Source organism: Sturnus vulgaris, chromosome 6 (genome assembly GCF_052056855.1).
Source record: "Sturnus vulgaris isolate bStuVul1 chromosome 6, bStuVul1.hap1, whole genome shotgun sequence".
Classification (NCBI taxonomy): Eukaryota; Metazoa; Chordata; class Aves; order Passeriformes; family Sturnidae; genus Sturnus; species Sturnus vulgaris.
In genome coordinates this window covers 540422-565993 of record NC_142248.1, presented here as the reverse complement: position 1 = coordinate 565993, position 25572 = coordinate 540422, and the positions used below count along the sequence as shown (strand labels likewise).

Here is a 25572-nt window from a genome sequence, read left to right as displayed (position 1 = left end):
AAGATGAGTGGGATATTTTCTCCAAAAAACAGGGACCTGGGCGAGGCTATGCCAATCATGCAGGAAGTCGATCAGAAATCCCAGGCCCACCCATTGGAAGCAGGCTGGAAAGCAGGTTACAAACATAAACCATCCATCCATCAACTCTTAACGCCCTGACAGGACAACAGAAAGGCTGTGTCCATCATAATTTTGTCTCAGCAATACCACGAGCTGTGTCAGTGTGATGCCTGAAAAAAAGCATCAAGTGAAGAACTGCCAGCCAGCCACGCTGATGTGAGCAGCAAAACCCCAAAACACAATTTCTTTCAACTGTTGCTCTATTTACTATGCAGAGAGACCCATACACTGATGTTTTGCTCACTTACTATTTCACACTATTTAACCACAGAATAAATGCCAGAATTACTCTACTGATGGTCTCTCATTGCCACAGTTATTTAAGCCCCGGCTTGATGGCAGAAAAAATCTGAATGCTTTCTTCAACTGGGAACAACCAGTAACAAAGGAAAAAAAGACTTTTCTCAGGTTTATCTTTCATATCTTCATACAAATTTATGGCAGCAGCTCATCTCTTTCTGACCACACAGATCAATTCGACTGGCAGAAGACCCCCAGTGACTGAAGCTCCCTGTGAAGCAGCAGCAGAGACATGTCTGTCACACACAAACACACAAACATGCAACACATCGTGCCACCAGCATGGTGTTTTCTGGCTTGTTTTTCAAAGATATCTACATAAGATACATTTGACCCTCATCCAGACAGGGTAGCACAAAATCACAAAACCAGACTTTTTTTCCTTTTTATTTTGGGTTTTCTTAATATATCAGACACTTGTTTTCCTTGTCTGAAGAAAATGTAGTTCACATTAGTAAGATTCTACAATAAATCTGAAATATTTGGTTTGGTTACCGAAAGACATCACTCTGTGTGTCTGCATCTGTATCTACCCCGTTTCATCCTCCCTCCCAACCCCTTTTGTACCATTTGAAAAAGTCAAGGAACTCCTGCAGACATTAGAAAACTCGAAAATATTAGTTAAAAGATCAATGGCTAAAAGAAAGGAGGGAAACTGTAAAGCTGTCCTCCAAACCCAGCTATTACCAAATATCAGTGAATCCAAGATAAGCCACAAATCCGTAGGAAATTGAGGCCTCATTAGCTCACTTACTTAGAAAACTACTACTTATAGCTGTCCATAAAGGTCTGACTGCCCAAGCTGACCTCAAATAACATAAAGCTCATGAGAGCTGTAGGGGAAGATGAACAGTAGATGCTAGGGACAATTTTTCAAAGGGATGTAACAGGAAAGTGGGAGATGTGTTCATTGCTTTTCACAGGAGGGCTCTTTAGATACCTAAATAATCCAGAAAACACAGAAAAATTCAGTGCTGATGAAGTATCGGCTAAGAAATAAGGAACAACAGAAGATGGGCTTCTAGACATGAGTGATTTAGAGCCTCAAATCTTTAATGGCTGATTTGAAGACAACACTAATTCTTCTGAAACCCAAATCTACTTCTAAATCAGTATTTTGGAGATTGCTTCAGGATATGGCAGATGCTCCAGGGAAATCAATTCTGTGGGGGCTCATGGAATAGAGAAAAGGTAAAAATCGAAAATGGGCCAGAATTGCAGAAGGCCAAAAATTGCCATTCTGTCACCCAACCACTTATGAAACACAAGACAAGAAACGTCACCCACTGCTACAGCATTCCCTCCAAATCCAGCAAATGAGATGAAGAATTGTCCTAGAAAGACAACATGTCTTAATTTCTGGTGCAGAATCCATACACTCGCTTATGAAAATAACCTCATAATGAAAAACCTTCATTCTAGCTCCTGCATGAATTTACCTGGCTGTTAGTCTTGGTAGATGAAAGTGCCCTGAAATTTGCAGCTCGGGTAATTTCTGTCCTTCCATTCTGTGCTCTTGATCATAAAAATGAAGGAAAGGTAATACAGAGAGTATTGACAGAGCCACTAAACATAATACTTTTCAGGATTGCTCCTTTTGTGTCCACAGCTCTTTAAGCAGTAATGGGATATTAAATATGAGCTGTTCACCAGAGCTTAAAAAGGAATAAATAATTCAGCAGGAAGAAATAAATTTCTTACTAACCCTGTCTTTGAGACCTCTTTATCTTTTAAAAACGCACAATACAGTAGAAGTCTGTATCAAAGCCCCATGAAGCACAGGACAAATGAAAGTAGTGTACTTAACAGGGTGCAACAGCACAATGGGACTTTCCCTCCCAGGTGGCTTCAGGAACAGCCAATGAAGAGCAGTGGGGCAAGAACAAAAGTTACTTTATCAGCAAACCTTGTGATGCTATTAAAGCAAATGGGAACTGCCACTTCTCTTCTGGGAGTGGACCCATTTTGGATGAAGGCAGTGACTAAAACACTTAAAGATGATCACTGTTGGTGCAGATGCCTTTCATACACACCTGTTCTGCATCCTGGGCCTTCTGTGTTTGCTAGGAAGAGAGTGGAAGCTTTCAGCACCAGGTTTGATGTTTCTGGGAAAGGAATTTTCCTGACTCCTTTTTTAAATTTTCAAAGTTCCTGTTATATAATTACCACAGAGCTAAACACTGTGCAGATATTATATTGTCCGTATCCTCTGCAAACTTGTGGGTAGGCTGGTTTGCTTACTCTCATTTCCAGCATCTTAAAATAGATTGGAAATATGTACTTCTCTATAAATAGTTAATTAGGGGTTTTATATAGTCAAGAAGGCTGTGCTAGTTAGAGGGGGCTCTTAATTTATTCAAAGCTTGTTTCCAACAACCTTCTCTTTTTCTGGTCACTAAGTATTTCCCAGAAATTAAATTAAATCATATTTTGTATTCAAAGCAGTCATTCACTCCAAAACCTGCATCAATAGGGAAAACTAGATCAAAAGATACTGACATTTCCTGATCCAATTAACCCTGAGGAGGTAAAAATTTATGAATTAAATGAGAAGGCAAATTGTTAGCAGATACATTTCTAGTGATTACAGTTCTACATATTCACAAGGAAAAACAGCAGCACAGATCCTCAATAAGGGTAAATAATTAGTTCAGTGGTGTGCTGGTGATTTAAAACAGTTGAAGAACCACAATCAATTCAGGAAGTCTGTGAAATCTGTTTTTGAAGGCTATTCCCAAAAATGCCTATTAATAAGATATATAATTGGACAACCAACCCCCTAACAGTTAAATAAAACCTGATGCAGTGAAAAATGACGGTGCAGGCAATTTTTTCTCTACCTAATTCATGTTTGTTGATTAGAGAAATGGCAAAACACACATATTGCAGCTGACACTGGATGTTTTGGGCTCTTGGGCTGTTAGTTGGAACCTGAAGCAATGAAGCTTCAGAGCAGGTGCCAGCTATTCTCTATATCCTTAATTACTGAGGGTCAGCTATTTCTCTGTGGTGCAGGCAAGGGGACTTTTCCTCACCAGTGGTACTGCAGGAGTACTTTAATTTTATGCATTGCCATATCCTCTGCTGCATGCCACACTACTCAGCTTGACAATCAGCCCAGGCTGGAAAATCGAGTAAGGTGGGTTGCTGAAGACACCCATCTGCAACAAAGGGATGGGCTTTGTTAAGATTACATGCAACAGATTTCTCTCAGCTGCTTTGGCAATCTCAGGAGCATGGCTAGTTTGTCCCTACAATCTAACTCAAAGCTCACATATGCTGCAGAGTCCTTAGACCTGCCTCCCTTGTGCTGTTTTTGGGGAAGCTGCCTGCCACTGCCACTCCATCAATCGGCCCTTGCTTTCTCTGAGAACAGAAAACAAACTCTTTCTATCACCTCCTGCCTCTCTCCCTGCCTTTTTCTGCACTGGGCAGTGAATTCACGTAGTAATCAGGAGACAAAACTATTTCCTCCCTTAATTCTCTGTAAGATGTCTTGATTAATGTTTTCTTTGTATACAGAGGAACATTTCCAGCTTCAGGCACACCAGCAGCACTCAGATGCATAATCTTCTTACAGCTAATCTCTCTCTAGGGTGAGTATTATGTACAAAGACTACAAACAGAACAACTGCAGGCAAAACCAGGCCCTGAATGCCTACAGTGAGGAAAAACCATCCCAGGTCGTTCCTCCTGGGGATCCCTAAAACAGGACTTAAAAATTTCAAGGTGGGGTCACACAGAACAGAACATTTTTATTTGACATGTAGGAAAACATCATCTTCAGAATTATCTCTGGTTTGGATAAACATCTGTGAGCAAAGACCAGCCCATTACTAAAGCCATGCCATGTTTGGGAAAGAGATCACTGCAACTCTATGGCTTAGAAAAGGGCACTACAATAAGCTCCACACGCAAGCCTTGTGTGGTTTGCTTTTTTTCTTAAAACAGTTGCAACTGACTCTGTAAACATTGCACTGGCAATTTCTTCCAGCTAAGAATATCGAGTGGGCTGCTGAAATGAATGCTTAATGATTTTTACATCCACCTCCTCTGCCCTTTAAACTATAAATTGATTGTTATGCAAAGGCTATTAATTTAACAAAGCACATTAAATTTCCCACTAGCACTGAGGAGCTTCTCCTGACTTAGCATTTCACTCGTCTTTCCCCTTGTTAACTGCATAGATCATACCTCACTTGCTGTAATTACAACTAGTACATCAACATTAATTATTTCCTTGGTAATGGCAGGTGCATGCAGAATTGAAGGTCTAACCCACACTACCAGAAGGATGAGAAAGTCTCCAGCATTCAATGAATAATAGGAGTGAGAACCTTTCCTGCAGATCTTTTTATCTCAGTCCCTCACTTTATTTTCAGTAAATCGTACTTTGCATAATCCCTTTTAGCCCCCAGTTCCTGAAGGCATCTCAATTCAATATAGCTCATGCAAAGGCATTTCCTTGAAGCACCAATCTATTGAGGAAAGTGAGGTGCTTGCTTGGAATCCTCTTGAGCCCTTTAATCGCATGTTCTAATATTTTCAACTGAAGAGATAAATCACACCTGTTAAGTATATACCAAGCAACTTATCCATCTTACTGAATTTTTATTTAAAGCTTACCATTATATTTGTTACTGATATCTCTCATCAGCATTCTTTTAGGCAGGAAAAGAAAGTCAAAACTCAGATTAGCAAGGCTCCCCACCAATATATAATGTACAACCAAGCATGTGTGCAGTGTATAGGAAGAAATGTGCCATCACATCACAACTCATCTCCTGATGCAGTTTTCATAACAAACTAGCCAAGAAATTCCAGGAAGGATCCACTTTGAGACAAACTCAGGAAAGCAGATCTCTAAATTTCTGTTCATCTAGAAATACTTCTATACATCTTTAATTGAAAGTTTCACAGAGATGACACCAGAATTCCCAGCTGCCTCTCAGCAGTGAACTCAGGAGGCTCTTAGAGATACAGTAATCACAAAACCAAGGTGTAAGCACAACTTGGGCACATACACACAAATTACCCTTGAGCTCGGTAGCTGGAATAGGGCAAACAACACAGACTACAAGGAAGGCATGCAAGGCAGGCTAGAAATAATGGCTGAGAAATCAAACAAGCACCACATGGCCAGTTCATGCTGAAATCTATGCTGGTGCCTGCTATTTATTCAAGCTTGTTCAGGTAAGCAGATATAAACCACCACCACACCTCGCTTGCAGTACAGATGACCCTTGAATCCCCGCTGCTTGTGCTGGAAGCGTGGGCACAGCTTCTGGGCAGCACACAGCAGTTTGGCAGGGCATGTTTGAGCCAAAAGGCAAGACTCCCTTTGACTTCCACGGGCACAAGGCTCAGGCACAAAAGCATGGCATAAAGTTAGGCACTAAAAAACAACGTTGAAAGCTTTGTACTAGTTAAGGAAATAAGCATTACTTATTAATTTCAATATACATAATTTTAGGCCCAAAGATGAAATACTGGACATATAACTAAAAACTCCCCACCTCAAAAGCAGATTGGAAGTGCTCTGCTTCCTTTTTGTTGTGGTTATTGATATTGACAGCTCATCTACCAGTGACAGTTTTCATTTGAGGCCAGTTGTGAACACAACATCTCCAAGCCTGGGCATTTCAGGGAGCAAGTGTCCAAGTCCCATGAACAGTATTAATGAATTACATAATGGTAAACAACATCCACCTTTGACACATTGAGCTTCCCGGTAATTATCCATAACTCACACAGTACATGTGGCTTGAGGAATGGCTATCCCACATGCCCCTATGCCCTGAAGTTCTTATGTGTGCTGTTAGCAACACCCTTCAACAACCTCCCACACAATCCAAAAATTTTAAACTGTAGGCAAATATCTAAGAGAACAGCTTTCTAATAACCCATTTTTTCTAGAGCTACCTCAGGCTGTGGTAAGGGCCACCCTGATGGAGTCACCACAACAGGCTTCAGGGAGAGGGAGCTCAGGCAAGCATGGGACCTTCCATCCCCACTCCTGTAGGGGCTGACAGGATTTGGGATAAACTCAGGGCAGTGAGATATGGTATCAGGTACACAGAAACATAAATAAGATGGTAACTTAATTGCTTTAGCTAAAGCTGTTGGAGATTTGAAGCCATGACAAGAACACTTTGCTTTGGACAGGGGGACAGTTACATCATCTGCAAGCAGGCCACATCTTCAAGGTCAGTTCTTGCATTGATATTTTTCTTTGAAAAGAACATATTCAAGAGCATCATTACAGCTTCATCCTGCTATCTAAATCACATAATGAGATCATATTCCCTTTTAATGGATGGATCCTACTTTTAATGACATTTTTAAAAAAACAGATGACTGCAAGCCTCACTGATGGCTTTCTATGATATTCACCTCTGCCTTTATACAATTAAGTCTAGAAAAGATTGTGCCTTGAGGCTACATTCCCACCACACAGTTATTAGGAAATACCAAGCTAATTTGAAGACCTCTTTCCATGCTTGAGAGGCATCTTCTGACATTATTCCCTTTTTTGTGAAATATTGCCCTCCTGTAAAAAAGTAAACCAGAATAAATTCCTACCTCAAGTCTGTTGAGCCATTCCCAGACTTGGGCTCTAAGAGACACAGCAGTAAGGCAAAGGTAGTGGCAGGAAAGAATGTTTACAGACCATCTTACAGGACAGAAAATAAGTGCTGTTCAATACCACAAAGATTCAGTTCCAGATTACGCCATGAGTATCCACTGTCCCAAAGAATTTTAGATTAGAAGTGTATTTCCACCTTGGCATCTTGTATGAGCACAAACTGTATTTCCACCCAATGGCTCTGACCCCAAGCCTACTAAATTATAGCTGACCTGGACCACCTACTTCTGAAGAACAGGTAAGCAATGGGGAAATGACCACATCCTGTGGGGCTCCAGTCATGCTGAATTTTCCACTCCTCTCTTTTCTTGTTTCTCCTATCAGATTCAGACAGCATCTGTAAATCTCAGGGGCCTTCATAAGGAGGGCTGAATAAACATGACCAAATAAATTTTAAGGAAGTGCATCTATTTTTGAAGAGATCCTTATATGCCCCTGTTCAGCTTTTCAGTCTTTTGGACACTGTAGTATATACCAAGATCTGTTGCACAGTGGTTTAAATTTAGAATCCACCTATATTTCCTCTGATATAGCCATTTTCCCTGAAATTCTACAGGAAATTAATATCCCGAGTATCTTTGCATAAACCTCACCATTTCTCAGAGATGAGAGCACCCAGCTCTTCCTTCAACAATAGTTAAAAGACAGTACTGCAGGTATTTTGGTCCTAGATTTTTAATTAAAAATCTCTGCAGGAGGAGGGGAACTAGACAACTCACAAGGAGTGTGCAGGGTGGGATTTATGCTGTGTTAAATGAGCCCAAAGGACTCAAACCGTGCAAAGGCTGATTGAGCACGCACGATGAAACTCACTCTCAGCCTCGGTTCTCAAGATGAGAACCTTTCTGTGTCTACCCCAGTCCCTCCTTCTCTTGCAGTTTACCTCACATAGTGAAAACAAGCAGACAGGATAAACTCTTTGCATTGTGGCTTTCCTTCAGTTCAGCCAGAGAGAGTTTTAGGTGGATGAGCACACCCATGTCATACATATTTAACAGTGTATTTATCTTTGCCCATCTGCTTCTACCTGTTCAACTACAACTATCCCAGTATTTTTGCCAGTGACTACTCTGCTGCTCACACTATTGCTCCACTACCAAATGCAGCATGCTAAGCATAAGCAAGACTGAAACTGAGTTATCAGCTGTAAGCTAAAGCCCTGGAGAACCAGGACTCCCAGGCTTGTGGGCAGCAAACCTAACAACATAGCTCTTGATAAAAGACAACAAATCTGAAAGCTGTGGAATTCAGGAATAGGACTCTTCTCATCACTTTAAAGCTAACCTATACTGACACCAGCTTTTTTTGTCACTGAATGGAAAGATCCAGGCAAAAAAAAATCCAAACTGAAACAGCAGTATAGCTCGGCTACAAACCCTCCTCGGTATAAGCACTGGCAACTGGAAATACAAGGGAGGTCAAAATCGTCCCTGCCTGGAGAGCTGGGAGCTTCCAGCTAGGGAGGAGAAGGGAAACACAGTGCAGCACACCACCAACACAAGGATGTTAGTGCCACAGGGGAGGGAGGAGAGCTCAAAGCAGGATATGGAGACCTCCAGACCCCACGTCTATAGATCTGTGGATCACACTGACCTTCAACGCCTCCATGCCAAAAGCAAAAATGTGGCTTTAAGCAAACATAAATCCCTGCCTCCCACACAAATGTGAACTGAGGTCTAACCCAAAAGGAAGATCAGGTCCTCAGTGTCCAGACTGGCATTGTCTGAAAGGAAGCCAGACACAATGCAGCCAGTTCACAGCATTTTCTTTATCGCAGTGCTAGGAGCAGCTATACAATGCTTTCCAATAAAGAACAAAGCAATTTATCACAGCGAGACAGGAGTTAGCAGGAAACACTTCCATTATCTCTGCTATGCAAAGGAAGCGACAAAGAGAACGGCTAAAAGGTGACAGACAGTTTTTATGAGGTCAGACTTCAGCCCCTCTCAGGGCTGAGCAGCTCTTCATTTCCATCCAGGACAAACGTGATAGGCTTCAGCTATGTGGGTTTCATACAGCAGGAGGGAGCTGCCACACTGTGACTTCTCAAGACAAACAAACCAAAATGAATGAAAATATCTGTGCTCTGTCAGATCCTCAGGCTGTGCAAATCAGGGAAGCTCCTTAGAAGGGTGATGCTGACTGACAGTAGGGCGTGCAGGGCTGAGCATCCAACTGGTAGAACCGAGGCAATTTCAGAGACCTGCAATGATCTAAAGAGGGGACAGAGGACAGCAAGAGCTCATGATGCTTCCTGGCAACTATTTGGTCTGTATTAGAAAAGTAGGCTTCAAAGTGGTTGCTGCCTACAAGCTCCAAACACAGAAGAATTTATAAATAAAAGCGCCCAGATGGGAAAGATTTGAAAAGTTTGGGAGGGCAACAGGGGAAAGAATAAACAAATATCTCTCAAATGAAGTAAGGAAGTACTTAAAATGACAGAAGGCTAGATGGTCTGGGCAGACTTCGTGGTGCCTCTAAAAGGTACAAAATCTTTAACATCCTATGGCTGTGCACATGTACCAAATTCCCCTACAGGGCACAAACACAGGCTGCTATTACCAACTGCCAGTAACAAACACTATTGCACAGCAACCCACATTGTTAGGAGCTGTACTAACACATAACAAATAATTGCCTCTGCCTCAAAAAGCATATTGGGTTTCTATCATCTCAAGCAGCACTTGGACCCAAATGTATTTGCTAAACAGCAACAGACCACAGCCACTAATGTCTGAGTGAAGCAGAGAAAACTAGAGAGCATAACATTTTAATGTCTTCCCCTTGATCAGGTCAGCTCATTCAGTGCCTTTCGCAGAAAAACTAATCTTGCACTGCAGTCATCTTCATCTTTAGAGAAATGTCTAAACACAGATATTAACAGCTTCGCTCCTCAGACACCAGTGATGAGACTGCCGTAAGGACAACTACACCTTTCATAATGAACCATTTCCTATCTGGTTAAAAGTGGAGGCTAGCAGACAAATAAAAGACAGCTTTTCAAAACAGCTCAGCAAGCTGATTCTGCAGACTCCTGTGGGAGTGGGGCCAAGCTGAGACTGCCTCTGTCACATGAACTGTCCTGACTGCTAACCATGCTGCCAAGAGACGCAGGCAAGGACCTGTCTGATGTCTCTGCCTCTCCTTCCAGGACTGCCAATGTTACTTGACTCTTTAAGGTGAAAGATCAGCTGTTGACAGCTTGCGATTCCCACTCGATACAAACAGAACAGACAAAACCCATGAGTCAGCTCAGGGAAAGAAGTACTGTAACCCAGCAAAAGGACTCCCACAGATCACTTTCCTCCTAGAAAGAGGCAGCAGGGCAAGCTGGACACTCAGCTGCTTGCTCTTGACGACCATATAGCAGTTTTATCAACTGCTGCCTGCCTGCCTGTGTCACCACAGCAGCACCCAGCTAGAGACCCAGCCTGCTCATGGGAGTCACCTCCGCCACCATCACTGCAGTCGTGGGGAGTCAGTGAGCCCAGGGAAAAAACAGCAAAGAAGATTGGCACCTTGCTCTGCAAAATAAGCCACTTGCAGTTTGGAAAGCTGTTCTCGAAGCAGTGCTCAGTCTGGAGGTAATGAAGTTGAGAAATGCAGCATGGAAATGGCATTCACAACAAGCAAAGGTGGGAATTAAATGAGACAGAGGTGACACTAACTCATAGGAGGAAACTATTAGGTTCTATGAAAATTTACTTCCCTCAACAACCTGTCAAGGTAACTGTCCCAATAAGCAGCACAGCAAAGCACGTTCCTTCTAACAAAGCTCTGCAGTCCCCTAATGGCACCAGCTTCTCCCCCCTCCATAAACTCCTTCACACTGAAATAACTTAAAACACCTTAAAATAATCTCTTGCCTTGCAGATCCTATCCCACTTACTTTCCCTGGTAGAAGAGAACCTAAAAGCTTTAGTTAGGTCTCATGTTTCCAGACACCTGTCATCAGTCATCACCTGTGCAATTAAGAGAGTTCTTTCCCAAAAGATCACTTCTGCTGCTGGCACTGCCTTCCCAAAAAGCTCTGAATAGAAAGTGATTTCTATACCAAATATATTTCTCCTTTGCCTGCAAACACCAAGAGCCTTCCCTACACATTCCTTGCTACAAGATGCATACTGATCATCTAGATTAACCTCACCGATAAACAATGATGTTGAGGATTATAGTGTCTGACTGGAATTTTTCAAAATTTCACTGTGTACTGTTGGTCTCTAGACTGCCCTGCCTTACTGATGACTTAGGTAGATGACCACAGATACTTGTTTCACACTCACCAGGCACTCATATTTCCCTGGTGCAAATTGGGTTTTCAGGACCAGTTTCTGTAACATTGCTAAAATAGCTCTATTTACCTCTCAGCTCAAAGGCACTTCCAAGTAAGCATTACTGGAATTTTACATCTCTGCCACTACATTACCAGTTGGCTGCACATAAAAGCAACAGTCAGTAATCAGTTTAAAAGTGAATAAAATCCTAGGTACTTTATTTATAAATAAACAACAACCACGACTCACATGACTCACAGCCATGACTTTATAGCCAACACACTGGCCAGCTCTTAGTTTCTTAACTGTGAATACATAATGGCAGTTACACCAAGTCTTTCCACTGTACCACCGGTCATAAAGACAAGATTAAAAATACACAGCATATTCAACACTTGCTTGTCAAAGAGCTATTGTGGCAGTCTGCAGACCAAGACTTGCTCTATACATGATTTTGCACCAGGTTCACCCTTGTTAAATTACAAGTATCATTTGCCGCTATATTTTTGATGATACAACAAAAGCGTGGATGTAATCAGAGCCAAAAAAGTGCTTTATACTGGAAGAGCTGGTTCTTCTTTCCCAAAGGGGAACAAGCCACACTGGTGTAAGCATGCTCAAACTGGCACAGCTGAATTCACACTGGGGAGGGTTGTACCAATATTACAGAACAGCAGTTAAAAAGCAGTGCTAGTTGTTTACATAGGCAAGACCTAATTGTTAGAGGATTTGCTCCTGATCTCAAAAACGCTCCTAAAACTCCTAATTCTACAAGCAAATCTAGACAGAAACAAGAATTGGGCTGATCATGGGTTTAGCTGAATAATATATACTACAAATCAATACAGACTGCTGGATAGTAATAATAACCGCAACAAAAACACGTGGAAGGGTCACACTTCTCATGTGGGCTCTCACTAATAAAGCCAGTTATACCTACTCTTTATGTAGGTGAGAAGATACCCAAGCTGTTTAGCAGCAGAGAGTAGTAAGATGGCCAACCTTGTTATATCAGTCCAAATTCCTTGAAATATCAACTGATAAAGCAAATCACAGGATGCCACTGCCACAGCTGCTGCTGTCAGCATTCAAGCCTCAAGGGAGCTGAGCGCCGTTGCGATTTTGAGCAGACAGGAAGAAATGCAAATAAGGCGTTCAATACTTTTAAATCCATCAGATACAATTCCTGCCCGTCAAAGGTTCCCAAAGCATAAGGCTATAAATGTTCAGAGAACCCACTGCAATTGTCTAAAACTGTGTCCAGCCTCTGAGGCATGCGGATGGAAACAAAGAAGAAAAGACTGAAAGGAGGGGAATAAGAGATGAGGGGAGAAGAGAAGGTCAGGTTAAAAAAGGAGAGACCGAAAGGCATAAGCAAAGAGCCTACACAAAGGGAGGATTTTAGAGAGTGTTAAGAAAGTAGGAAGGTTGGGATGAATCTCGGGGAAGGGGAAAAGGGCACTCACCACAGTGCCTGCAGCCTCAGACGGCAATCACTCTTCTCTTCCATGCGAAGAGAATGATGCACACCTGTACCTAGAGCCACCATGCCTTCCTTGACCAGCTCCTCACACGCACACGGGGCTCTCTGATGCCCTCCTGGGGGCTGCACTGCTCCAAGCTGAGATCAGCACGGGAGCCAGAGGAGACACCCGCACGCACAGCCTCTGCTCCAGGGACACATGGCTCTCCAACACACCTCCCACACGCTGCCAGCACCCTGTCTGCGATCCCAGCCCTCGCGCAGAAAACCAGGGCGACTCTCCAACCACGGCGACTGCGGAATAAAATTCCGACGAGAAGCACAACGTGATTCAGCCCTACGAGATGTCCAAAGAAAGCCTTAAACAATAGCCCTGACGGGTGTGATCTGCCACTGTTTGGCAGGGGAAGTTCAAGCTGCAATGCCCATCGACAATAATTAATTGTCAGCACTGTTAACAGTTTCGCTGCTGATCAAAGCAGCTGAGCAGCACCGGGAGAATTACAGCCAGTTGGTGTCACTTATCAAAGCACGGCAGCAATAAATCTGCAACTCTGTGGCAGACTCTATTCCTGTCACACATGATCTCTCACTCTCATTCTGTTCCTTTTCAGTGGCTTCTTAGCACACAGAATCCCCCTGCAATCAAAAGTAAAAAAAAAACAAAACAAAAAAACCCCAAAAACGAAACAAAAAACCCTCCTCAATTCACTCTTTTCTGTAATTCTGAAAGGAATCCTGTATTCTGAAAGGAATAAAGTAAATCCTTGCAACTGTGGAATCATTTGGTGCACTCTGCACGGGACTCAGATACAAACGAGTTTCACAAAGATTTCTCAGCTGATGCAGCTGAACAGTAAAAGCATAATTTCTTAAGCTGTACAGAACCTAAACCTACCATGCAGAGGCAGGTTTGCCAAGCACTGGTGCAGACTTCAGATACACTGACACAGTATTACTGCTGTAGATTTAAAAACAATCTTATGGCTCTTGCTAGTTACACTATCCTGTGGCAATTGTACAAATATTTCAGTAGGCGAGCATTTGTAATTACAGCCCTGAACAACTCTGCATCTGGAAAATATTCACACTTTTTCCTTCGTGGGTTTTCCTGATACTGCTAAATTAAGAGACTAACACAGAACACACCTCAGCCAAAGCTTGCTCCCAAGGCTATTTGTGTTGCTGTTGTTCTCTCCGGGATGTGCTCTTCCCTGGCCCTCATCACAGTAAAGGAAGAGTTTTGCAAAAGTATCTTTATCTGCTGGTGTCACCCACTGCAGTGTATCATCATCTTTTTGTACACAGTTTTACACTGACTTCATAGAATCAGAATCATGCAATGGCTTGGGTTGGAAGGGACATTAAAGATATCTTCTTCCAAACCCACAGATACACCTTTGACTAGACCAGGCTGCCCAGAGCCCCATCCTGCCTGGCCTCGAACACTTCCAGGGACGGGGTCATCCACAGCTTCTCTGGGCAGTCTGTTCCAATGCTTTATCATCCTCACAGTGAAGAATTTCTTTCTAATGTCTAATCTAAATCTCCCCTCTTTCAGTTCAAAACCATCGTCCCTTGCCCCATCACTATCTGCCCATGTAAAAAGTTGCTCTCCCTCTTTTTTATAACCCCATTTAAGTACTGGAAGGCCACAATGAAGTCTCCCTGGAGCCTTCTTTTCTCCAGGCTAAACAACTTCAGCTCTTTCAGCCTGTCCTCACAGGAGAGATGGTCCATCCCTCTGACCATGTTCACGGCTCTCCCTTGGACTCATTCCAATAGATCCACCTTTTTCTCGTGTTGAGGGCCCCCTGGATGCAGCACTCCAGGTGGGGTCTCATGAGAGAAGAGGGGCAGGATCCTGCTCCCCTGACACCAGCTCTCCCTTCTCCTTTATTGGAGGGGGTGGGGGGTGGTACACTCTTTGGCCTTTCTTTTCTGACCACTGTGCTTAAAGAATCCCTCCTAGTTATTATTCTTCATGTCCCTTGCCAAGTCCCTCTTTGCCTGTGCCTTGCCTTTCCTGAACCCATCTCAACACATCCAAACAGTATCTCAGTCATTCCCCAGTCATCTGACCCTGAGTAGCCGTGTATTTTCTTCTTGCTCATCAGCTTGAGAGGAAGGTCTCTGCTCAGCCATGCTGGTTTATGGCCTGCCTTACTTGATTTCTTACACATTAGGAGGGCTCTAAGAAAAGTGTCCTTAAAGAGTTGCCAGCTCTGGTCAGCTAAGGACAGTTTTCCAGGAAATCTCATCCACTAATACTTTAAACACCTGGAAGTTCACTGCTTTAAAGTTCAAGGTCCTGCATTTGCTCTTTGCCACACCCATGTTTCTTGAAATCACAACCCAGCCAGGGCATGCTCACTACAGCCCAGGCTGCCTCCAATCTTAATCCCTGTAAGGAGTTCATTTCCATTGGTGAGCGCCAGTTCCACTGATACATCTTCCCTTCATTGGTTTGTGTAACATTTGGATCTGAAATTCACCCTTGATGTGCTCCAGGAGTCTCCTGGATTGCTTGTTTCTCAGAGACAACCCTTCACAATCCACTCTTTCCTTAACACAGACTGCAACACCTGCTCCTTCCCAGTATATCTCTGAAAAGTTTATAGCCCTCCACTGCAGTGTTCCAGCTGTGTGACTCATTCCAGCATGTTTCCATCATAACAATTTGATTACAGTTCTCTAAACTGAAAGATGGTTTCCAACTCCCCTTGCTGAATGCACTGGGCCACACTTGTGTCAGACCAGATTCCTCCAAGACATCTGGCACAGTGTGACTAAAGAACTTCAGAACTCTCACTTGTTGCACTAATTTCTCATGAATAAATGAAGACGTTACTAATAGTAACAATGAGGAACCAGCATTTTCAAGGTATTTTACGCCTCAGAAGTACTGTGCAAACAAAGATTAGAATGTATGCATAAACACCACCTTCTACACTTGACAAACCATTGTTTGCTAAAGCCACAGCACCTGCTGAGACATGATCTTTTATTGGATCAGATAGTTCAGCTCTCAGAGACACTGCAGCAGCAAGAAATTCTTGAAATCCTCGTGGGAGGCAATGCTCATGTGTCAAGCAGCACAAACACTGCTGAGATTCTAAACCTGTCACCTTGGAGTAAGTGATAAATCCCAGTAGGGTGTCAAGCAAGGAGTGATGCCGAGGCCAGGGGGTCCACAGACCCGCTCCCACAAGGGGCTGGGAGAACCAGGGCACCCAGAAAAACTGGGCTTACCAAGCAGGGAAGGAACCATACAGGGTGCACAGTACCCCAAAAATTTCCAGCCTCATTTAAGAGGGCAGAGGAACCCCGCAGTAAATTCTGGAAGTAATTACAAGAAAGAGTGGAAAGTAATTTTTTTTTTTTTTACTGCATGTCCCAGAGTCTCAGGGACTCTTCAGGCATAAGTGTTTCTCTTGCTTTCAGACAGTTTTTCAAAGTAGCCCTCTATGGCTGGGTACTACGAGCCAAAAATAAAAACTACAATGAATTTAAAGAGAAGGGTTCACAAGCAACTAGCACTGCAAGGGTCTGAGGTTTCCACTGAGATGAGGGGATAGATGCAGGGCTTCTGTCTGAGGGTGACACCCTCAGGCCATCCTAGCTGTAAAAACGGGGGATTTTTCAGGCCATGTGAGACAAGGAGGTACTAGGAACAATTTTGTCCAGGAAAAAGATCTGCAGCCCTGTGTTTCCCTTGGTTCACAATTTCACCGTTTTCATTGCCTCTTGGGCATGCATAGGCAGCAACCCCTTCTCTGTAATGAACCACTAAATATCACAGCAAGCTGGTGGCTCCTTACAGTTTCAGACTGTGGTCTGCCCCTGGCAGCCTTGAGATTCACTGACTCCAGGCAAGGCATGATAATCTAGAGCAGGGAACTGTCACAGCGTCATTTGTGAACAATGGCACATCTATCTCTACTGTCCATCTCAGCCACAGAAAAACAATGGCAAATCATCAGATTTCTTCCCAAAAGGAAGCTATTATAACTGCTTCCAAGATGTCCTACCTCTTCCTTACACTAGTCCAGGATGAATGCCATAACAAAACTAATTTTTGCAAACTGGTATGTGTTTGCCCTCTTGCCAACTCATATCGTCAGCTGGGCTTGCCTCAGTGGTGACCTGCCTGGGGTCAGTGTGGACAGGATCAGTCTTAACACTTCTTGATTTCAAAGAGACTTGCTTGAAAGTATTTTTCTTTCCCCGTGCCTGGTAATCATGTTCTCACTGTTTCTTTCTTTGATAATGCTCCATTTCTGCCAACTAACAGTGTCCTTCCTGTAAACAGAAAAGCATGTTTGGGTCCCCAAGTTTATAACACCACCACGTGCTTTTCTCTACAAGTTTGGCTGAATTGATTGCTTTCTTAAAAGACAGGCAGAACACTTTGATCTTCAAAAAAGAGGACAACATTTAGAAAGATCACTATTAAATACTGTTAAAGAAAGGCCAAGCAGCACGTGTAGCTTTGTATTACTAGATTAACAACCAGATCTTAGAACAGACTGCCCCACTTAAAATACTTCCAAATTCTGATGCTTGCAACAAATTGATGATCTGATCAACTCACAACTAGAAAACAACTGAGCTGGCACGTGGATTATAGAAGTAGATTCAACTCCCACACAGGAATTCATGGTCCAGTAGCAAAGCTGCTTCCAGAGACACTGTGACTTTGGAAAAGCTTGTTGGCCTGTCTAAGGAAATCTCAGCATGCTCCCACCTCAAAGTCTACACCAGCCCTTTTCCTCTGGGCATTTCTTACTCGGTCAAAGACAACGCCCAAGCAACACAAAACACAGCTTCTTCCTACAGCTGAAGTAGCAAAAGTATCTCCCTTTGTGTCTTCTGATTTCCTGCAAGAGAAGGCACACCTTCTTCCTTGGAATCTCTCTGAATCAGGGAGCAGGCAGGCAGCCCTTAACCCCCTTCTGGCCAGGAAGCAGGACATTGCTGAGGAAGGCTTCCTACAGCCCTGCTCAGCCCTCCAGCCCCATGAACCTTTGGCCATACCAGTGTGGAAATGCTGTGAGGATTTCAGTGCTTCTGGCAACGAGGGCTTAGTACAGCTGAGGTTCCCAGGCCTTTCCCTGATTGTACAATCTTCACAGTGTATTTCTAGCTTTAAAAGAAAACAACTAAACAAAGCAAATAAATGAGAAACAACTTATTTTTCTTTCTCCTTTTAGACCTGAAACCCTCTTGAAATATTAAGGACATGAAAGAGATTTGAGCTGCGCATTTTTTGTGACTGCAGAGCAACAGAAAAGAAACATGCCAGGATGTACAGTGCTGCTTTCTGCTTTTCCATCAAGGAAAATGAAGAGGAGATGGAAGAGGAATTGCTTTCTGATGTTTGCCTGGCCATGTTTCTCACCATTTCCAGACTCCTCATTAACTGTTCATTGCCATAACTGCACATTTTGGAACAACACAGGCAGGCCTTTCATGTCTAGTAAGGAACAGATTAAACCTTTTTATATCCAGAATTTTGATAAAGAAAAACCTTTAGGTTTTAAATTGCTATAAGACTGTTCTCAAACAGTCCTGCAACACCCTTCTTGCTACGCCTTCTCATGCTATTTACAAACTATATCTATTTTTAAGCAAATAGAATTAATTCATCTGTTCTCTTAAGCTGCTTCCAAGATGCTCTTTGAACAGTATCAAGTCTTTACCAGCTCCCTACACTGCCATATTGGAAACAAGAAAAAAAACAAAAACAAAAACAAACAAGCAAACAAAAAAACCCCCCAAAAAACAAAAACAAAACAAAAAACCCCCCAAAAACCAAAAAAACCCCACCAAAAATAAAAAGAAAAAGGTTTAGAAACTAACATTTCTGGCTTTCAGAAAAGACATGATTTATTTCTGGTTTAACCAGTTCCATAGGTTGTGCCTGTGGCTTTACCAATATGGCAGCCCAACCAATTTCCTGCCTTTTCCTTAAATGCACTCATCTCAAGCCTATACTATAATAAAAATGGCTGCTACAGTTTTTATTTGACATTCAGATATATCAAGGCAACATTTAGGTAAAAAACAGAGGCTATTGAACACAAATAAAGTTCTGCCAGTCCTACCTGCTAAAAAGCATCTTTTGCCTAAATCAGTTTTTTCTGTCTGCAAACTAACAGGGCCGTAGGAAGAAGGTTACTGATGACACTGAGGCATTCTTGGTGCTTTATGCAAAGTACAGCTTTGATGGAATGCTGCTATTCCCCAGCAGTGCTGCTACTGACAGCAACCCAGCTCATGCAAAGAAAGTAACTTTTCTAAGTCACAGCACTTTCATTCCTGAAGAATGATAGATTCGGGACCAATCCCATAGCCTGGTCTGAAAATGGGAGTGCAGGCTTTTCTGTGCTGGCAGTCCCCTGAAAGAACATAAATTCAGATTTATTATGGCCAATTTATAGCACTAACATCTATTAACCAACACAGATCTTCCGTGCTACTATCACCATCAAGAAATGTGATGCTGTGTTGATTCAGAGCTGATTTTCAGAAAAGCTGCATCTTCCTGCCTTCACAGGGGCTCCACTGTACCTGACCAGTAAAATGCTCTAGTAATAAGGTAAATAAATGAGAAAAGGCATTACAGGATCAGATTAAAGAGGTACTATTTTGGACATTTACACAGAGATACTTGAAGACATCTTTTTTATTAACAAAAAAAAAAAAAAAAAAAAAAAAAAAGAAAAAAAAAAAGAGGGGGAAGTGAATTACAGCCAGTTTGCCTTGCAGTTCAAAGAACTCGGGATCCCAAGTATCAAGAAGATGTGTAAGAAAAGGCAGGCAGAAAAGTATCAGAAAATAAAAGCTGTTAGAAACTAATAAAGGAAGAGGGGGCAACCAATAGCAGCAAGAATATGTTCAGCACCCATTCCTCTAGGCAGATTGTTCCTCTCAGTATGTTTCTGGCTAGCAGGGTAATCTTGGGAATACTTTTGTTACATTCTCTCTGCCTGTTTCTGGGAACACAGCTATGAGAAATAAGCCTGCTGAAAGTATGAATAGGACTGGGCTTTGAGCCCTAGTTAAGAGAAAATGTAAACCTTTCTCCAAACCTATGATTAGTTCCCGTGATTCAGGAAGAAGCAAGAAGATAGCTAATATGTGTTTATAAATCTTGCTACATCTGCCTCCAAACTTTCCAAAAATAACTTGGTGAGTATCCAGTAACAGGAGGTTTTCCATGGCCAGGACACTGAGGAAATACTGCTGCCTGAAACGTGCACTATTGTAATGATTCCCAAATGACACGGTAAGGTGGTGACAGGATTTGTGCTTGCCTGAATCACTGCCATATATGTCAGGGCTGCCAATAAATGTCAGGACTTTGGGTTTGGGGCACTGTTCTTTCTCACAGTTTAATAAACAAAAACTGCAAAGACAAGTCTCTTTCTTGAAGGTAGACTTCAGAGGAGAAGAATAGGAGAAGGACAGAGACAAGCAGGACCAGTAGCCTCAAGAGCTGAGCAGTGGAGAACTGGAGGGAAAAGGCCATGGCTGGGTGAGTTCAGCAAGCCAGGTCAGTGCACCAGGCAAACTGGGAGCCCTCTGCTGAAAATCAGGACAAAGGCTGCTGGGACCAGTCTTGGAGCCCACTTTTCCCAGTACAGAGAGAAGGCAGAACAAGGGTGCTCCTCACCCATCCCAGTGTCCTCTGCTTCCAGCAGCTACAGAGCACAAGAGACTGAAAAATTCCATATGGAGAAACATGTGCTGACTGCTACAGGCAAAGTAAACTTTCCAAACAGAGTGAGCCATCATGTTTTCATCGTGATTTGCATTATGTGCAATCCTGAATTGTTTGTTGTGACTTTAGTTACTGAAATTGGTAGGGAAAAAAATCACCCCTTAGTTTCACACACAGAGTGAGAAAAAGCCAGCATAAGGGATGATGAGGAAGTTGTTCTTCCTCATGGCCCACCATGCAGGGGAAAAATTCTGACTGACTTCTGCAATTAAAAAGGGAAAATGAAAAAGTGTTGTTTGGTAAATTATGAACTTGACTTCTCAGAACTGGCAGCCTGCTTCCATGAACTAGCATGTCACCCTACCTTTGGAAGGATTTTTTTCCCAATCAAATCACTCATTTGCAACTGCAACCACAGCTCTGGTCCATTTTCAGAGTCACACATTTTCATACCTACACTTAGTGCTTGGTGCCAACATGTTTTGACCTAAGTACTTCTTTATATTAGCACATGGCAGACAAACTCTGATAAGAAACACAGCCACTGAGGATAAAGTGGCACAAAAGAGGCTTTTCTTGGTAAGAGTTATTCAGATTTCAAAAATTCCAGCAATAGGCAAATTTATCCAACCCTTCAGAAACCCAGATTTTAAAATATTCAAAATCTTGTGCTTCTGTGTTAGAGAATTTGGCAATCTGAAGAAATTTTGATGCCTCCTCACATGACTTTGATACTACTTTATACAGTAAGACTCACATACTTCACACTATGCCAGTAACTTATTCAGTGATCATTTTTTTCTCCAGTCTGTGCTGGTAATGTATAGGGCACTTACATTAAACTGCTCATTAGGCTTAATTTATACTAACTGCAACTACTTAAAGATGAGTTTATTGTCTGGAGATACATAAACCAGGAAGGAAGGAAGATCCATAAAAAGTAAATTACCTTATTTCTTCCAACACTCTTATTTTCATTATGGCCTTCTACACAGACAAACATCTAGCTTAAAATTAAGGTAGAACCATTGGACTGGACATGAGGTGACTGATGTGTCAGCTTCCTTTGAATCCAGCTATGAGCAACCAGAGTCAGAAACAGTCTGTTCTGCTCCCTCTTCATGAAACCTTTGGCTTTAATGCTTTCAGCTGTACAAGGTTCTGCTTTTACAACAGCTCCCAAAAAGAAAGAGATGTTATGGAAATGGTAAGAAAGCCAGTAATAGAGCCAGACGCAGTAAAAAACACGAGTCAAAAACCTCAGTAAAAATAACTTTAACTACCATTATCTCTGCTGGTAAAGAACATGCCAGACACGTGGAGCCAGACCCACAGCTGGTGAACAGACTGATGCAAGCAAGGCTATTTACACGATGTCCCTTTATGTTTAGCAGAGAGCAGGGTCTGTTTGAGAGGACAACCACGAGGCTCTGGGCTGCCTTTGAAGCACTAACACACCATTTCATGCCACAGATATCTGGGTATCATGTGTTGCATTGGTTTCTGGTTTAAACTGTGCTGCCATGGTTAAGCACAGCAGCTGCACGGCAAGGAGGGTATGACTCGCAATCCAGCAGGGTGGAGTGCAGTCACTGCACCCCACCCAGGAGGTGCTCTACTTGCTGGAGGCACAGGAGGACAGTAGCTAATTCTGATAAAAACAGTCAGACTTGAGTCCTGTGATCTAGAAAATAGCCTTTGCCTTGAAGGGGTGGACACCCAAAGGAAGGACTTCTGGCCCCAAGTCTGCTTTCTGCATCAAAGAGTGTTTTTCTAAATCCAAAGCAAGCAAGAAGGGTTGGAAGCAGCGTTTCTGACAGAATATGCCATTTTTTAAATGGCCATGTAGCATGGCTGCCAAAGGATTTTTTTCTCTGAAACCACGCCTGTTTTAGTCTCTTCTGCCAAGAAAATCCCTTGCTGCAGCTGTGTCATCAGTGACTCAGAGATTCCCTGATGCTGAGTCTCCAGACTTGTCCCATTGGTGGCCCAGTGGCAGCACTGGGCAAGAAGAGATCAGTACAAGAGGACAGGGAACCAAGACTAACATGTCAGAGCCAGATTTGCTTCTAGAATATTTTTGTTTGTATTAAACAGAATTAATACATCAGTAATGGAAAACCAGATAAAAACAGACTTTCAGTTGTGATCCCATACCTGGAACATGGAAGTAGAGGAACAGCCACACAAATGTCCTTTCTCTGCAGCTCCCTGCACTGAGCAGCAGGTTATCATAACAAGCAGAATACAAGACCTCAAGTCTGCTACTTCTGGTCTAGCATTTTACACCTTTTCCAGCAAGACTGAGGTGACAGACGGCCATTATTCAGTTTACAAGAGACAAGCAAAGTGCTTCCCTGTGGGGATAGGCAAGAAGGAGGGTAACTGAGGACCTGTTGGTGAAAAAAATAAATAAAGCAAGCAAAGTGTACATTTAATCCCTTGAAATCTGACTTCAAATATTGAGTTCAAAGCTGGTCAACCCCAGGATTTCCAGGGATGTTACATGGGCCTGGAATAGCTAAACATGACCTAGGAGGGTCTTATCTCCCTCCTGAGCACTGTGAGTAACCACTGACACCAACAGCACAGAGTCTTACAATGTGGGTGAAGCTGGATAAAAAAAGAAGGCAGAGATTGTTTCTTTGCTTAGATCTCTACATGGTCCTATCCATCATATCCTGATTGTTCAGTGATAGAAGGACCCAACAGCATTAAATATCCACAGCTGCACACACAGTACACACGTGTACATACACACACACACACACATATATGCACACACACATGTGTTCAATACAACACTCACCCTCAGAGAAAGGCAGCAAAATCTATCTGCAATATAACACTGCAGTGATGATATCTTGATATGACTGCTATTTCAAGACACTGTCACTGGAAGAGAATTATATCTCTACCACTGTGCCCACCCATGCAATTAGTCTATCTTTGTGCCAAATTATATTAATGGACAATGAATGGAAAATTTCTATTTTAAAAACACGTTCACAGGGAAAAAGAAATATCTATGTAGATACATTACCTTTAACAAAAGGGAAAGTTCAAGACTGAGAAAGCTTAGTGCTACAGTTCCCTGCTCAAAAAAGCACTGGAAAATTCCAATTACTGCCTCTCAACTCTTACATATCACATTATTTCTTGCTTATAAACAAAACAGATCACTGCAATTTAATCAGCAAGATAATAGTGCAGATGAGCTTATGGTGTGTGGACAGACATAATTAAGATTGTGAACCCTAACTCTAAACCCAACCCTGACTAAGTCTAACCCAACTCTTAATCCTAACCCCTAGCCCTAACTATTAACCTTAAACTACACTTTAACCTTGCCAGTGAACAACGCCTCTCATAGCAGCCAGGACCAGGGAAACAACACCCACATGGGGGGGAAAATCTCTCAGCTGTTCGTTTTCGTTTTTTTTTATTCTAAGTTGAAAAAAGATAATTAACAATTTTAGATCAAAGACAACCAAAGGCACACGTACACAGTTAGACACATTCAGTCCCTAACACTCATTCAACATCCACTCAATTCCATCCCTCACTTGGAACACTCAGTTGAAGAATATCACTCCTGTCCAGGCCTTAAATTCTTTTCAAGGATTCCCACTATGAGAAAAGAGCTCCTCTCTTCTTCCTTGAACTCATCTCACAGTCCTTACATGACATTCACACAAAACAGAGCTTAAGCTTCAGAAAAACACATCTCTTTGGCATCTCACTAACTCTGTGTACCAAACTGACTTTACCAAAGCAGAAGAAAATTTGACAGCAACTTTCCTTGATCAGACCACTCAGCTCAGTCAAACACTGCAGGACTTAACAAGCCCAGGCATCTTCATCAATGCAAATAAAACAGTAATTATAAATGGAGTTTTTTCCAAAGAGAGACAGATTGGCAGGTAGCATTTATCTCTTTACCAAATGCAAGGTAGGTACAGCATTTCAACAGAAGCAGAAAAAAGTGTCACAACGAATATACCAGTGTGCCTTCGCAAAGCAACAGGGTTTAGATCCTGCCTTGGTGAAAGCTGGAATCACAATGCACAATCACAATGTTGAATCTATCCAGTTTTCTTTCCCAGGGCACCCTGAGTCCATGCACACGAGTTTAGAGTAGAGCTGTTCCTAAATTGCCACAACTGCTCCACTGAAATCACAATTCATTTCAGCAGGGAATCATTTTCAGAAATTTTCCCTGAGTAAATGAGGTGATCCCATTGGAAACATTCTAGTGTAAGAGAAAACTGGTTGTTTTTTTTCAATAGAGACCAGCCTCTGATAATCTCCCACACAGCGAATAACACTGTGCTGCACACATAGCCTGACTGATCCACATGGGTGGTTATCATGAGTAAGGCACTACTCACAGTGACCAAAGGTGATAAAAACATCTGTTCCTTCCTGGTTACCACAAAGAGGTGGCCTTCTACTATGGCATGCATGAGACTAATGGCATGCAGGGAATTGACTCATGTATTAGGTGTGTCCTACCTTTAGAAATAGTATTACATCAGAGAAAATGAAAAAGTGGATTTCTACCTTGTGTACAACATGGATTCAGTGTCTTTAGGTAAGCAAGGAATAGAATTCCTGTGTCCTCTCCTGTACACAATTTAAGTGACACACACACACACACAAGCAGGTTGAACAATGACAGACTGTCATGTTTGTGGTGAACATACCAAGTCAATTTCAAACATCTGAGATGGGCACTGGGCATGGTAATAACCCATCCTGGAGCTGATACTTCTGCTGTCCTCACATCAAACAATAGCCTAGTTCCTGCCCTAAATAGCCATTTACCCATTCCCCAACACAGTTCCCTAAAATGGTCGGAGAGAAGAACAAGCCCACAAAAGCTTAAGGAGGGCACTGAGGTGTGGAACACCACCACTTTGCAGAAGAGCAACATTTTTGCGCATATTGTCCTAAATATATCTATTATGAACCAATTACTGTGCAATACAAAAGTAAGGATGTGAATTAAAGGAACTCCTGC

The 25572-nt window shown here is 42.5% G+C and overlaps 1 protein-coding gene across 6 annotated transcripts in view; it reads right to left on the bottom strand.

The window, feature by feature from the left end:
- The window catches only part of OSBPL5 (oxysterol binding protein like 5), a 180874-nt gene that overhangs the window by 69293 nt on the left and 86009 nt on the right, over positions 1-25572 (bottom strand). The window contains exon 1 of one of the 6 annotated variants that reach the window (XM_014887299.2): positions 12807-13024. The exons of the other annotated variants lie outside the window; for them this stretch is intronic. The gene's annotated coding sequence lies outside the window, so the exon portion shown is untranslated. Of the gene's footprint in view, positions 1-12806; positions 13025-25572 lie in introns of those variants that run through there. 6 annotated transcript variants of the gene reach the window in all.